Raw genomic sequence first — 13,542 nt, forward strand, 5'->3', positions numbered from 1 at the left:
GAAACTTAGATTGGAAAATCTCATTAAAATAATTTGCATTGAAAGCGTTTTATTCACTACACATGATAAAACACAAACAGTAACTCTCCAGTTGTTTTAAACGAAGCTGAAAAAGAGTGCTAATTTAAACGAATCCATTAGTTTTTAAATGGAAAGAAGACCCCGACAACAAATGATTAGTCACTAAATTTTAGTGTTAAGACTAAGTTGGAGCTGAAACTGAAGATGTCATCTTTCTCAATTCTAGATTGAGAAATATCGTTCAGTGACTTGAGAAAGTTATTCTCAAAGCCATATCCAAGGAGTCGATGCTTAACAGGAAATAAATCTAGAGGAACATTTGAGACTGCAAAACTGTTTTCAGGATAAATGCATCGATTGTTTAAGTTATACCACCTTCAAGCTATTTTCGACTAACTCGCTGTTCGAACTACAAGTGTCATGCAATATTTTCAAATAAGGAATTAGATGGGAGGAGAAAGAGGTAAAAAGGTAGCGTATATATGAGAATAAAGTTAATAGCAAGATACTCTAATCCAGCTCATCCTACCGCAGAGTTTGAATTAATGAACGTACCTTGGCGAGCATTTCAGATTAAGCACTAAATGTTTAAACTCGAACGAGACATTAAATATTGTCTTAATTTCTTTCAATCATCTCTAACATGGTCTTTCTAATGTAAGAAAGAGGCTCTTCCCTTCCCCTCAAGAGCTAGAGATCTACTAGTTTTTGTTGGTTTTTTCCTCGTAGTTAAGGTGTAACTAGGTACTGCGCTAGGAAGCAACTCCGAAGCTTAGATGAATCCAAACTTCCCGCATTGCTCCCAGTTATCGAAGTCAGTTTTACTTTTCACTTTCTGGAGTAAGAATAGTAAATTAAGAGTGAAAATTTGATTTGTACAAAATTGTTGAAACCATACTAACTGGTAGTTTAGCATTTTGAGATGTTTCTAACGCGTCAGTCACTGTTAAAGAAACTCGCCGTCATGATAACAAGTAACGAGTCAAAAAAAAAAAATTGCCGTTTTTTTTCCATGGAAGTGTATAGAAGTTTTAACGATGTTACACGTTTAAGAATTTGTTTTCCAGGTGACAATCAATGTATACCCGTTAGTCTTTCCTTTCGATTAGTACGAATACGAAGGACTACCAGCACTTTCACATTGATGTTTACGTGAATTGTACATTATCGTACACAATACGCGTTTTTCTCGATGTCACGTACCATTTTAGTTTCATAGGATGCGTCTTCTATCACTTTGAAGCATTTCTGTTGATATGGTCAACTTCTAAAGATGACTTAGGAATAGTCTACTGTTCCTCGAGTATTTGAGGTGTCAAACTCTCGGGTGTTGATAGAGATGTCTTCGATCCATTGAGATATTCACTAGAAGTTCAAGATATTCAACAATAAAAAATCGAAAAAGTCAAATCACCTAACAAACAGTACTTTGAATAATTAAAGTAGACATTTCTTTTCTGTACTATACAGAAAAATACAGTGGTTGTTAAGGTTAAATTCCACTATTTGACTATAATATTTCTCCTATTCGACATTTTTAAAAAAAGGAAATTACACTTTTGCCCTCATAAGAGTATTTAGCACCAATTGTTACATTAAATATTTAATGTTTCGTGTTAGCGCCCAAGCATGCTTGGACACCGATGTGGACTTCAAGGTAGAAAACATCAAGACGTTATTCGGGCTTACAAAGAAAGAAAGCTCAGGAAAACCACGGGCCTAGATGTTGAATTTCGGTCTGTGTGGAGTTTCATCTTGCCTATTCTGGTTTCGATTTAACATTTTTTTAAACTACTGGACACGTGCCTGCCGACTTCGGATACACGATCTTTATTCAGAAAAGGCGAAAACTGAATAGCTGGTGGCCCATTTCCTTGAACAACATGAATTACAAGCTATTCATAATAGTGATGTCTTCTTCTGAAATTGGGCAGAGGAAGTGTGATTACCGGCCCCCAAGCGTATGGAGTTCAGGGTAAGTCGATGGGACTCAAGTTGTTTGATAATAAAATCTTTCGCATTGTGACGAGTAAGGAACTCGCTGGCATCAGTGGATTTCGATTGAACAAACCTGAGCTGCAAAGGCAAACAACGAGCCGTTCCTGCACCCTTTCTAGTGCGGGATCTAAGGTCGGGTTTCCAAATTTGTGCCGGTATTTTTATTAGGGTATACAGGCTTTTGCATACTGGTCTAGTGGGTTTTATAGTATTAATATTTTTTATTTTCTCTGGCGACGTTTTTTTAAAAATATTTTTAGGACTTTTCCTTTAATGAATGGAAAGTCAAACGACTGTTTTAGAAGTACCAGGTAGGTCAGTTAAAACTTGAAATGAGGCCTCTCCCTCTATCAGTAAAAATTTATCTTCCTCTAATGGTATAGGAAGATAAATTTATCTTTATCTTCCTATACCATTTTTGATGGTATATTGTAGCCACAAATACAATCAAAAATGATACACACGTACTTCAATTTTTCTCCCTCTTTATAATTGGGTTGACTACTCATCCTGTAAGTGAAGTTATAGACGTGGTTCAAATGTTATATTGGAAATTCGTATGTTTTATTAACATTACCGAAAACTTACTAATCCTTAAGCGATTTCATAATATTCTTTTACATCGTAACTAACGATTCCAATAAATTATTGTTGATGTAATAACGCTCTTCGAGTCAAAATACGTAGTAGTCTTCGAAACGAAGGTCTGTTATGTAACGGGAGTTTACGTAAGCGATAACAAAAACAGTAATAACATTTAAAACTAAATCGTAAGAAACAAGAGCAGAATAATTTCATGTATTCCTTCTCATTTATTCAAAAATGTACATGGAGATCTAAAACATCAAATTGGACTAAACGATTCTAGTCTCGCGTGAAAGTTTAATTCAGACTTGCGAAATATCATTCAAGAATTCTGATTGCCATGTTATATTATGTACAGTTCTGTAATATTAAGTGCAAAAGAATAAAGTTAATTCGGTTGTAATCCTTTAATTCTGATCAGGCCAGAGAGAAAAGCAGACAGATTTGGGAAAACATCCGCATACAGTAATGGAACTATCTTTTAATTCATAATGCAGGATAATAACATACATTTTCTAAGAGAAACTGATTTTTATATTTACGATTTAGTGCTCAAAGCTACTGAAACTAGACTTAAGCACCTAACTGAAAATAGCCTCGACATCAATAACTGAAATTTAACATTCAGTGTAAGGAGGCAAGCTGTATGGCAAACAACCGATTAATATTTGAGCAAGTTCACATGCTATTACATAGTTCATTAAGATTTATTGTGTACACCGAGTAAAATAAGTAAATGTCTAGCTAAAACCAAGCCACGTTGTACAGCAATGATGATATTTTAACAGCCAATGGGTTCAGTAATGATTCCAAACATCCGTGCAATCATAGGAATCCACAGAAACCTTGGCGACTTGTCCCACTCCGAGAGATTAGCATTAATTGCTCTTCTACAGTTGGTGTGGGACTGGTCAACTAGGAATCGAAATCGATTGATTCAAAAAAATATAAATCGCTCGTTTCCCGTTTATTAGCGACCCGTTTTGTTCCACTTCATCCGCTATATTAATGACCTGACATGTCGTATGAGAATGGGTGAGCAAGTCAATCGAATCTCAAGACGCGCATCTAGTTCATGCAGGTAAGAATTAAATTTTGATTCAGCAATTTAATATTCATGGACTAAAATGCAGTTTATTAAACCTAATTGATATTAGAATCAATTTTATTTATTTTATTTTTCAGGCGAAAGGAACTACATCTGTTCAGTATAGGCGAAATCGTTTCTACGTAGCGATACTTGTAGACGACACTACCCTCACCAGACACGTGAAAGAGCGATCGCATAAGTCCGATTTATGCATTCTCTTGTTTCTTCGCCGGGACAATTTGAATAATAATATGGTCACGATTCATCGCGTAGAAAACATTCCCTCACGGAAAAGTAGCTGAAAATATTAAATGTATATATTGACAATTTAATTACATCGAACCTAACTACTGTTAAGTTATTTCATTGGGTTTTGATTTGCCTGGTACCTCCCCCTCTGAGATCTTTCAAATAACACCGAATAAAGTTTGATTTTAAAAAATTCTTCAGAATATGCAGATTTTCTAATCTAAAATTAGAACTAATCAAATTCGTAACTGTAATGAACTTCGCTTATAAACTTACTTCTGTCCTTATAATAGAAATCTTTAGTTTTTATATTCTTAATCAAGTATGTGGTCAAACACATTCCCTCCCGAAGTCCCCGCAGCTGAACATCTTTTATTAGATACGTTTTGAGAGTTTATTATACCCAACTGTTGTTAAGGAAGTTATTTGGGTTTTGATGCGCCTTGGTACCTCTGATATTTTTCAAACGAATATTTGTAAATAATACCGAATAAATCTGATTTTAATAAAATCAAATGTGCAGCTTGAAATATGCAGTACTTCTAATTTAAAATTAGGAAGCGTGGAAATTCCTTAACTAATGAAATTTCCATACTGCGAGCATTGTTTTCAAATTATAAAGGAGAGAAGAAGTAGGTTTATAATCAAAGTATTTAGCTTTTGTATTATTAACGGAATGTCCTGAAAAATTTTAGATTTTGTAACCTTTAAGTAGGGCTGGCTTAGTTGGTCTCAGAAGCTACTAGATTTCTCCTTTTTCGAAGGCCCATGATATTCTTCAAAGAGTGAAGTCTTCTGTAGTCTCCTTCCCATTTAAAGGCATTCGATTGGAAACCTGTTATATCCTTAAATGCCCATCTCAACTGCTAGATTAGTCGATTTTGAGAATGCCCTTTAGCCGAAAAAAGTGGGCGTTTAAATTTCAGCTAGAAAGCAAAGAACCTTTGTGCTTTATTAATTGAAGGCGAATTAGCCAGTTTCATATGAAGGATTTTTTTCCATCCAGAAAATTAAGACAGTTGGTAACCATAACTTCGGAGATTACTGAAGTAGTATAACAGGCAAGTTATAGCCTTCCCTGATGTGCCACCGAGAATATGTTAGTGGAAAAACGGGACCAACGCTACATCTTAAAAATAGGCCCTGTCATGTTTGCCTGATGGCCCAGCCAAACGTTCGTATTTACTTAGCCATTCCTGGATCACTTTCACTTGGAAATTATGATTAAGCACTACATTTAGGATAAGTGTTCTTTTTCTACGCGAAAAAGAAAACATGCTACCCCCTCACTATAGGATTTTGAAAGCGACAGAATTAAAATAATCTTCGATTCTTGGCGTATCCCTGTCGGGAGATTGTAGAGACGTTACTTCAACTCAAGTCGTTCATGAAAATTATCAGTATTAGAGAAGGCAAAGTGCGGATGACTGGTCTCTGCCAATAATCAGTTTAATTTGATGAAGCAAATTACTCCATTGGAGGACAGATAAAAGACTTACTTGGATGTTCAAACGTAGTTTATGATTTTCGACAAATATTTCAATTCCAGTTTTATTTTCCAAAATAAAATCAGATTGTTTCACACCCTCAAAGTTAAGTTTCTTTCGCATGCCAGTTTGTGGCCTTAGGAATTAACAGCTGTCTTTGAAAAGGCTTTCAACCAACTAAAAGTTGGTAAACTCATTAAAAGACACGCAGGTAAAAAGGCGAGCATAGGTTTCAGCTTCGATTCTATACTGAATAGAAATGGTTTAAAACACTTTTTTTAATAAATCGGAAACGGATGACATTTTAAAGTCTTACAGAACGCCCATAACAAATGCAGTTTTAAATTTAATTAGTGTTCAGGAAATCAATGAAACTCATACGAGATTAGGTGGTCCCTCAAGGGCGAAAACCTGATTTTTGAAAGCCAGGCCATTTCTCACATTCCAGGTTAAATCGATCTTTTCCACATTGAGTTTTGGAAGTGCATTGATCATTTAAAGAACTGTAGTGTATGGAATTTCGAATAATGTGATTACTGTAAATTTCATAATTTGGAAATTTACAAAATTCATGTTTAAGATTACTGGCCATCTCGAATTATTTAATTCGAAGAAATGTCATCCGTATTCTTGACTTTGTACGTCTGATTTGCGTCAAGTTTGTATAAGCTTGCATTGTAGTTTAAAATTTACAACACTAAATTTTGGGAAATTATATTTCCCGGAAAACTTAATTTCATTTATGAGAGCACGTGAATATATGGTTTCTGCTCCAAAATGATTCTGGTAATGCATATAGCCCGTGTTAATCCGGATCCAGGAAATTAATCTGATAAATCATTACTTTTTAGTATTACGAATTGCTATTGTCAGTCTAATTGTATTTGGACTAAATAAATGCAGTTAACAATGAACTGGAAATTTAATCTTGTATGTTCATGTAATTACAGTACAATTTGATAATACAACCATTTAAAGTATTACTAATGCTGATTGTTACATGAGCAAGCGACAAACATTCAGTAATTAGGAATGTTATAAACACTTCAGATTAACAGGAAACAGTAATACAGGAAAATGTCGCCATTGTCATGTAAAATTTTGGAACAGGTTTGAGAAATTTTAGTATAAATTTATGATCCTCTGGCGAGGAGATTAAATTTCAGTTTAAAAGTCATGATTAAGTTCAGGAAAGAAATGATTATCTTATCAGATTAACACTACTATTAATTACCCCATTACGATATAGATTTAATATATTGGTGGGATTTAAGGTTGTTTATACACAATGACAAATGGTTGAATATATTTTCTGTTCTAAAACAAAAGAAGTTCATCGGCATGTATTGCTTTACGAATAATGGACTTGCGAAGAGATCTATTAAATTATCGAAGTTTTTAATCACAATGGGACAAAAATGAGAGTCAAGTTTATTCTTTAACTGAATTAGTTGGGTTCTATTTGAGAAAAGCGGCAATGATCTAGTTCCAGATCGAGTTTCTGCCATGGTGTTCAACGCGTTTTGTCTGGCATGTTGTATGAAAGCGTTAGCCAATACCGACTAACTGAATTCTCGGTTGTCACCCATCATTCGATGCTATCGATCATACAAAAAAAAAAGCATAGAATAAACGTTCAAAACTGAAGGTCAGATTCCCGGAAATCTGTAAATGCGAAGAAACTTTTCTCAAACTAAGTACTCTTATCTGGTTACTTAGCTTAATGATAAATGTGGTATTCAAATATGCACCTGCCAAGTCCGATAAAAGACTAGGATGTTCACGCAGATTATATCTAAGACCCATTGTGGTTTACAATTACTTATTGAAGTCAGATAGCATCAACCCTAAGCGCAAGTTAAATACCTGCGTCTATAAGACGCAGATTTTTACATTCCCGAATTGTCAACTCCAACACCGCTTTCGAAATTTTCTATTTTATCAAAATAAGTTTTACAATATATTAGAATCTAAAATATGGATAATAAAATAATTTAAAATAAGTGAGTAAACGTTTTAAACAAACGTCAAATGAGAGTGAAGAAAATTCAGCCGATCGTTTCGTTAATCAAATATAAAAAATTCAGTCCAAAGGCCATTTAATTGCGATAAATTGAACTAATGAAATGTATGGAACGAATCCAATTCCGAGTGAACCGTTCATTCGAATTTGACATACTAGACTACGAGTATTATTTGGGGTTCCTGACAGGTTCCCTTGAATGGCACAATTGGGCTGAAAATCAGTTGTCTAGGACAATCTGAATTGTTAAAGGTTTTACGTGATAATTCGTGAACTGGATTTAAGGAGAGTGCTAGGTAAGTGTTCCTTGCCGGTTATCTTACTAGAATGTGGAATCTCAGTTGGAATCATACAAACAACTAGGACGATTCTTTGCGACTCCCATTACGAAAAAGTTGAAACCTACAGCACAATTAATGTCGCTGATAGTTTTGAAAATCAACAGCTCGTTTATTGGGCCTCATAGTTCAGGTCTATCTCTAACGTTCTCTTCCATGAGATGGAATAAAATCACCTTATGATTTTCACACATCTAGCCAGTAGATACCATTTTATGATGGACATCTGTTGATGCTATTCAGAGCCAGCAAGTTAACTTGCTATTTTCAAAACTGCCACCTCCACCTATTGTACGCACTTCAGCTGACTGCTTTAGAGTCTTCTATTAAGTCGACAACCAATTTGCCATCTATAATATTTGCTTGCAAAAAGCGTTGTCACGATTAAGGTGGTCGTGGCCATAATAGAATCTTCACAGGACAATTCTGATATCGAGTTCATCTTAGTTTAAAAGAAAATGACTTTTTGATTATGCTTCTCAAATATTGAGAAGCTCAGTTTGACCTAACAAGAAAGGATTAAGTGCCGCGTAAAAGTAGTTTTGTAATGAGATTGGTAAAAATAATCCAAGTTTATAACTAAAATTTGGATAGAAGTAGACTGGAAATGGAAACTAAAAATTGAAACTTATAAAATGCAAATCGTTATTTTTTGTCACTTATCTGAAAAACATTCAGATAAGTTCCAGCCTTTCGGTTGCCTAATTATCCAGCCGGTAATAAGAAAGGTGCTACTTATTCCTAAGAAACGTTGAGAAGGAACGAATCTTAAATGTTATGAAGTCAAGCCATGTACAGTAGCATCGATTAAAATGAGATTACAAGTAGAAAGCAACGCCTATTTTTCCGAGTGGAAAGCTTTGTCATTGAGTGGATAACTAATCAAGTAATTGGTGCTCCGATAGGTTATATGAGTACAACACAAAGATTCTCCATCTTGATGTGTGTTGTACTCAGAGCGTTGAAAATTCACTTCCTACGTGAATATGAAGGAGCTGCTTGTCCTACAAATGTGCATAAACTAGTTAAAGACATACGAATCTAAAGTTCAATTTCAAATTGATGTCACTCGTCATTCTGAAGAATAGCTATTATCAAAATTGATGAGTGGAAAATTCGACAGTATTAAGCATTAATCAAAATGCAATTTGGATTTAAGGAACATCAGCCTTTGTAATAGTTTATCCTTTAAGCTTGAGTTTTGTATACATTTCAATTAGTTGATTCGCATTTTGTGAAAGTGGAACTTGTTTTCCATGAATTATGCTCATTTCTTCTAATGGACTATTTTAACTCATTCGATAGTACTCCTGCAAAAATTAAGTGCAGCTGTACGGGCTATTTGGAAAGTTTCATAATAAGCGAAATGAATATGCAGATATTCATTTTTTTTTGTTGAGCACATAGAACGGGTTTAATGCTGAGAGCATTGTTTAAACACTGCATGGAATACTTAAATGACGTTTTCAGCAATTTAAAATTCGTAGTTTAAAAACGGATTGGAAGTCATTACCTACCAAGTTCCACGTGGAGTTAACGCGATCAGTACTCATCTTTAATTAGAAAAGAAAGTTTAAATTATCCTCTTTTCGCACTAATTACATTTTAAAGTAACTAATTTACGAGATTGACGCCGATGTTTGAGACGGCCGAGAATTTAGAGGCGTAGGAATTAAATAGTTACTGATATGCACACAATTTTGCCTTGTATCAAGGCAAATCAGTCCTGAGATATGCCGAGTTCAAAATATTCTTTGATGTTATTCAGCGGTTGCAGGTTAACGCAAGTTTGAGACAAGTCAATGTAATTTTGAAAAATATTTCACTAGATAGCAGTAGAATGGTAGGGATGAAGCCTTTGGTCGGAAAGACCTGGGGGATCTCCCGTTCGTGACGGGAGGAACCTTTATCTCGTCTTTCAACTAAAGGGTAGTTGTGGTCTCATACAGAGGTAGGGTTCTTACCCGGAAACTGGTTATTCGTCCACCAGAATATGGATACACAAAATACTTAACCCCATGGGGGCTTAATTCCCCCAGTAGGGACAAGGCGATAAAAGGAATGTATACGGGTAAATAAACTAGTTACATTGTTATATACTGTGTCCTGAGATGAAGTAAAAAAATCACAACGGAATAACAAACTGAACGGATAGAGCGAGGGAAAAGACAAGTCCTTGTAAGGAGAGTTAACTTCAGAGATTGACATTCAATAGAGTGTAGAATGAGAGGAATTCAGCCATTGTTCTGTTATAAGCAAATAAAGAAACTGCAATGCCCAGTTACGTTCAATAAGAACCATTCACAAATGCGAAAACGGGAATCAGTAATGCAAACGAAATGTTCACTACAATGGTTTCCTTAGATGTAAGATTTCGCATACAAATTGTAAAAAAATTGTAGAAATTTTTACAAGTTCCCATGTAGGAAGTTTTCCAAAGAAAACTCTACAAACAAGGATTTAGTAAAATAATTTCAGTTGTGGCAAGATGCTGTATATTTTCAGATTAGAACTCTAACCTTTGAAGTGTTCACTGATGTGATTTTGCAAATATAAGTCTACATAGAGGAATCCATAACAGTCAAAGACTATTTAAATGTGATACAATTTCAATATGATTCCTATTCGTGTAAATCCGCGAACTGCGCAAAATATTTAGACAAGTCATTTGTCCAGAAAAATTTACTAATGAGCCATTAGATGGTTTGTGTCCAAAGACGTTTGGTATCGCATCGGTGAACGGTTCGAAGAATTTACATTTACAATCTGTTTCCCAGGTCACATCTCATGGCGATTTAAGCTCATTTAATGAATATCGAAAGTTCCCTTGCACCCTAGCTTCCGTAGAATATTTACGTTACGTACACGCTTTTGAATCAGAGGGGCATTTCCGTTTTGATAGTATTTTAAATACTACACGGCAACCAATACTTAATATTCACTAGCGTTCAGGTACTAAGTCATTAATTGAAATTAACTTGGCAATTAAGCTAAGTTCGTGCACTTCAACATTGGGGATTGTTATGAGGTTATACATCATCGCAAAAGTTGATGTTTCTGAAGCACCCACAGTAAAGTACAGCTGCTGGTGCGAGGCTATTAAATCCCATATTTTGATGAAAGATATTATCTACGGAACATCGGTAATTACGACTTTATCACCCTATTACATGACTCCAGCACAAAGAATTTACCACTTCTGAAGATTTAGATCGAAAAACCTTTTAAGTCGTTCACACTAGCAGAAGGTAATCGATTATGCCAAGTAAGATCTAATTAACCACAAAATAAAAACAAAACCAATATCAAAAGCGATTATATAGCAATGCAATCAGGTCAATAAAGTATTTTTTCCCAGACTGAAAAAAGGAAACACTGCAACGAACTATTAATAAATATTATGAATAAGTAATAGAACTATGCTCACGAAGTTGGAACTATTAAGTCCTATTACTCAGGAATCTGCAATAGAAAAAAAATTCAGACTAGATTTGTATTAGGAAGAACGAGAAAATTCTTAAAGCCTTGTCGACTTATCCCTTACGTGGAGAACGCGTCATGGAATTTCAGACTCGTATGGTCTGATACCGTTCAATAGTTACACTAAACTGAATGGGATTGACCAAAATTATTTCTCAAATGATTCTAGAACTCAGATATGAACCAAATAATCCATAAATGAAACTTTAGGATACTTTCTGTCAAAATGTAATCTGTTTATAACCAAGCGTGAATACTGGCTCGTCGTTAAGTCAGCTCGAACAATTCCGAATTTCAAGAAACGAAACAAAATTGAATTCCTTCACAGAAGACGTTTCCTTGAAGATCATTTCAAAAGGAAAATGATCAAGAGCAGTTTAAATTTTTAATGGATTCAAATATTAAAAATTAGTCGGAATATTTCTGTTACATAGCTAAGATCAACTTTAGAAATTAGCGAAATGAGATCGTAAATTAGATTAAAATTACGAACTGGATGCTGCTGTATAAGAAACAAGTCAATGTGCAAGTGAAGTTGGAAATAAGACAAAACGCCAAGAGAAGTACCGCAGTATAATTACTTAGCGCAATACTTCATCTTGAAATGATCCAGTGCTTCTGAAAATATTACGCCATTTTTCAAAAATGCTATCGTTTGTATTTACATTTATTCGTAAATTTCAGTTTGCTATTAGGTGAAATTGTAAGAATGAAAGAATTCCGGCTAGTGTTGTTCATGACAGTCTGCTAGCACTTTTGGAGAAAAGTAGATTCCCGGCATTTATGATAGATGACGTCTTTCCGTGAAAGAAGAAGTCATTTTCCAAAGCATAGAAAAATGAATAAGATACTTGTTCGCTGAGACCTTACGAAAGGTCCCGATGAATTTGTGAAAGCATTTATCGAGTTTGGTTATCAATTCGTTGAAATAGAGGAAGTTGTGGTGAGAGTCAGAGTTTTCATCCAACTTAAATCATTCTTTCCCTGACATGTTTCTGGCGAAAGATCATAGTTCTAGTATGGTCCGTGGTGATTTGTCATCTATGCATGAACTAGAGTATGAGATTAATATTCTTTAGCAATTTAATTATGAATGGGACAGAAGCAAGCAAAGCATGTACTACCAAATTTCCACAATACAATGAAGTATCTAGTATTTTGAGCGAAAGTGAAATATTAAAATTATGGATAAGAAAATAGGAAAAAAAAGTTGAACTTTCTCAAAAAAGGGGCAAAGTTAGATAGGAAAGTTAAAACTAGTATTAAAATACTCATTATGTAATTTCACAAATATTTAAGATAAACCTGTTAATCTTACAGTTAAGATATTTCAGATGGTATATTACTTGAATACGTACTAGTAAATTTCAGCTGTTACACTGGCTCTGCATTTGAACTCATTTGCACTGAAGAGTATATACTGCAAATTTAAGCAGTTATCCATCTCTATATGAGAAATTCCACAAGTTTTAGAAGTTTATTTCCCATTAGCGTCAAATGCAAGAATGTTAAAATTTGCAGTTGAATGTCTTAATCCAAAATTATCTGTAGGTCAAAATAAAGCTTCTACAGGAGCCTAAAGATGAAACATAACTAAAGAGACATCGACGCTCTCCGTCATATTGTTTAGAACTGAGCGTGGTTCATCGTTCAGTCAACGTGAATCTATTCGTAATTATTTAAAGTTATTTCTTGCATGAGAAACTTTATCGTTTTGAAAAATTGCTTTACTAGACCACGAAATTATGACTGAAAAACAATATGAAAGCTTAGTTGGAATATTCGATACGTTTCGTCAGTGACTATCTATTTCAAGAGATTTCTATTGGTCGCACCCAATTTTTACTGTGGTCAAGCAAGAGCATTTTGAGCTTTCCGAGACCTGCATTCATATTTAGTTTCACAAGATTGTAGTGATTTCACCGAACAGAACTAATTTGAAGTTGGAATCAATACCAGTCTTGAGTGAGATAAATTGAAGTTCCAAATTGAAAACGAAATATGTTTCAAGCTTTTCATAAAGTTTATGTTTATTTAAAATTTCGTTTTAACTATGAAGTGAATTAATTCTTTGAAATCCCATTGTCTTGAATAAACGGCAAATCACGTTGCACAAAATACGTTATTGTACGCCAAACGAAGGTGTTGCAAACAATTTAGCAGAATCTAGAGGCACTGTTTAAAAATGATTTCTCTTGAAATTTGTTTAAGACCAAATTTTTGAAATTAAGCAAAGAGATTGGAAATTATCTGGTATAATTATAGGTGAAT

The sequence above is a fragment of the Typopeltis vanoorti genome, chromosome 17, assembly GCF_054136105.1.
Source record: "Typopeltis vanoorti isolate ZY-2024b chromosome 17, IOZ_Tvanoo_1.0, whole genome shotgun sequence".
NCBI classification, from domain to species: Eukaryota; Metazoa; Arthropoda; class Arachnida; order Uropygi; family Thelyphonidae; genus Typopeltis; species Typopeltis vanoorti.